This window comes from Solea senegalensis, linkage group LG12 (genome assembly GCF_019176455.1).
Source record: "Solea senegalensis isolate Sse05_10M linkage group LG12, IFAPA_SoseM_1, whole genome shotgun sequence".
Taxonomy (NCBI): Eukaryota; Metazoa; Chordata; class Actinopteri; order Pleuronectiformes; family Soleidae; genus Solea; species Solea senegalensis.
The window spans coordinates 10,265,401-10,269,374 of NC_058032.1; positions in this window are offsets into that span (position 1 = coordinate 10,265,401).

A 3,974-nucleotide genomic window follows, 5' to 3' on the forward strand; every position below is an offset into this window, starting at 1 on the left:
AGCGACCCTTTAACTTTTCTAGTTTAGAGAGAGTGAGCAGCTCTCTAACTAATTCAACAAAGAAATTAGACATTTTTAGGTGAAATCTGTCTTCGGGATTCTTAACTGGCATGGAATTATAATGTTGTATTTTGATTTTGTGTTTTCTTTTTATCGCCATACAGCTGCTCACTCTGTACAAGGGCAGCTCTCCAGTGCATGCACAAATGACATTTCTGACATTGAGTCTATTTCACTAGAGGTGAATCAACAGATTTGTTTTCTAAGCAAAGACTGTGGAAAAAAAAAAGACATATAGACACTAACCTGTGAGAGGACATCGGTAATGGGCTCACATTTTGCTAATCTTCTTTGATGGATTCAGGTCATGATTTTCATTTAGTCCAAAAGAGACCAAACTGTCAGCTTTGCTGTTGCTTTGCTTTAATCTTTGCCTGCAGCCAATAATCAACCCGCAACCTTTTGTCAATTGTTAATCTTGTATTGAAGACATTAAGATGCCAGGATGGTATCCCGCTTGCTATTATAATCCAAAAGGCTGCCGAGGACAAAATTGTATTTATTTTTAAATTTAGCATTTTTTAGAAGACAAATGACAAAATAAATAAATATAGAAATAAAAATTGATGACTAAAACATGCAGATGGATTCCACAGCTCCATGCAGACAGACAGATTTGAATTTGTGTTCATGCTAAGACAATTTTCTTCATTATTTAAAAACAACAACAACTTTGATTTTAAACGTCAGTCTATAATGTGAAAGTTCATTATGTCTTCTGATTAAACTTAGTTTTTTTTTTGGTTCATTTCAGCTCTGAGGAAGGCGGAAGATACACACCGCAACAAAGGTTGACAAAGGTAAAGGAAAACTTTTATTATTTTACTATTGTCGACAGAGAACTAGAAATAAATTGATTGGATTGACTATATTATCAGAGGCATTCCCATTTAAATGAACAATCTCAAACAACTTCCCATTTGCTATTTGTCTTCACTGGGGAGCATACAACACAGACTATGCCAGGGCGTGCTTAAACAGGAGGGAAGCAAAGGAGCCTGATTAAAGTTTATCTTGTCGGGCAATAAGTCTACAGGCATTCATTATTGCTTGTCAGATTGTAAATGGTCTCCAGGAGGGATATTATGCAAGCTCACACACATATGTTAAAGCACATGTGATCAGTCCGACAGGACACGACATCGTACAGGGCGAGAGCGGCGCGACATTATACACGGACACCATCTGCAAGACACTGCAAACATTGCACTTTTGTTTTATTCATGAGAGGAAATTAAATAATCTGTCTGTAAATTGGGAAAGCTTCAAGGAATTAATACTCATCCCCAGTGACCCTAAAATCATTATTTGGAAGAAATGTATACCAAAAGACCGGTAGCTTTATTATGACAGGATTATCTTTGTTAGACTAATCTATTACAGAAGCGCTGAGGGAATTTTCCACAAGAATCCCCAGACAATGAGTGAAATTGGCGCATGCACGGAATAATGCTCGACATCAAATGTGGTGTGGGCGCGGCGGAGTCGTACATTGCCAAGTTCCTTGTGCCCTGTGAACAGAGGAAGGTGTCCAAAACAAGGTCACGGTCAAGGTCATTTTATTTTCTTGCTGACGGAGAGAAACCAAACATTCTACATCAGTGAGAGATGTAGAGCGCACACTTTACACAAACCGCATAGTAACACATGCATTTCACTTGCACTCACTTTCAATGTGTATTCACTTCAACATTGAATTGCATTTGTTTGTAAATAGTATTATTCTTCTGGGTCGTTGTTTTTCTTTCTTTCATTTTTTTTTTCCAAAATTTAGTTGCAAGCGCCTCCACATGTGACTGGAGAATGTGATATTAATGCCATTAACACTCCATTCACACTGTAACTGTGCTCACACTGTACTCGGTGGCATAAATGCGATCTCGTTATTTGCGGCGCACGCACCGTGTGTCACTGTATCTGTACAGTACGACTGAAAAAAAAAAATGGCACTTTTAAAACGTGTTGATAATCCGTGCGTGCGCGTCATTGTTATAGCGACCACTGTACAGCTATTGCATCAGAGATCTACACCGTTGAAACGCGCAACTCCTACCTTGATTACAATTTGATGAATAAATAAATAAGTAAGTAAACAAATATATATCATGTAATAAAAATCTGACCCAAACTTGCTAAATAGATTGTAATCCTGACGTTTACCAGCTCTCATGTTCCCCGATAGACTCCTGTAATGCACTACTTGTGGCAGCAGACTCGTCATATTTGGGCTCGGGGAAGTGATTCAAGCGTGTCTTTCGCCGAGAACAGTGCTTTGAACTTGTTTATTATTTTTCGCCTCGTGTGCTTCCACCTCTGATGCTTGGGACCAGCTGGAGTTTAGTTTCGCGGACACAGAACCGTTAGAGCCTGCTGAAGATTCTGGAGCAAGTCATGCAAACAACAGGTCTGCGCTCCTGTTAGCGCTCTCTCAGCTTTAGGAGCACACAGTGGAAAAGACTCCAACAAAGGTTTCGGCAAACATTTGCAGCAACAAAATGACACACCTGTGGGCACCACATCCCATGGCAAGCTTTTTATTTTCTTCTTATCAGAAAAGGATTTAGTTATGCCACTAGATAGGGCTCAATATTGATGACGGCGACAGTTCAAGGCCACATGTATCTATGAGATAAAGTTCTGGGTGTTTTCTCTTGGAGGCTTTATTTATCTCAACACAACACTAATTTTGAGGGAATATATTTTTTTAAACTGCCCAAACTATGAAAGGTAAAACAAGAATTGACAAAAAAAACCAAAATGTGTCTTACAGTTTGAAAAGTTTCTTGATGTAACTATCGGATGGAATTATCTGATCAAAGGGCCCGTAAACAAGCCAACAATCTGACCAAGCATTAAATACCACCTTTGGATACTTAACTTTTATCAATACCTGGCACTGCAGATACAATTTGTTTGATCCTCTAAAGATTGGATGCTCTGTCCTGAATGTCACCACCACAATTTGCCTCCTTGCTGGCTGAAGGCCTTGAAAATAACATATAAAGCTTCATCACAACAAATGAACAGAAACCAGCTGCTATATCGCGCACAGAATGTCATTATTTTTAAGCGTCTTGATGTATACATGATAAAAAAAAAAGGTTTAATAAGGTTGAATAAAATATTGTGTGTTTTTTTTTACTGAAGCACAACGTTGGAAATGTCTACCCAGCCACCTTCATGTGCAACACACATATTTGCCTCTAAACAATATCTGAACCCTATTTGCTATTGATGTAGAAATAACCTTTGAAACTTAAGCAAACTCACATCCCTGCTGCTCTGAGAACCTCACCCTTGCTTGCACAGCTTGCAGTGTTCCACAAAGGAAGCGGTATGAGATTTGAATCAGATACACCAACTCTCTTCCCCGATATCTGTCGGAACCCATGTACAGAGTCAGAATTTAAATCAGTTCATGAATATGGAACCGTCCAGCTGGAATATCCGTCCGGTAAAGCAGCTTGTCACTCAGAACGTCAGCATCAACTTTTGCCCTCACAAGCCTGAAATACAAAATTCACAGACTATGATAAATCTGGCAGGCCCGGCTCACTGACAGCTACTATGCAGGGCTCCAGAACAATGACCCGCTAACTGTGTGCTGCATGTATAGGGGGTTCTAATCCACTGCCCCTCAGACAGAAGACACAGACACACGCAGACAAGGGAATTGGGAGGGTCTACACGCGAATACAACAAACCAAGGATGCGTTCAACTGTATCCCTTGGGCTTGGAGGTTGTCAGTGCACTTGTTCTCCAGCCTTCAACACTGTAGTTTACCTTTTTTAAGATTAGAGAGGAAAACAGGGATGCACGCTGAAAAATAAAGTTGCATTTTTTGAGTTGCGTTTCCATGTTCCATGATTGATTTCCCCATTCCTCTTAAACTAAAACGTCTTTGTTTTTGACT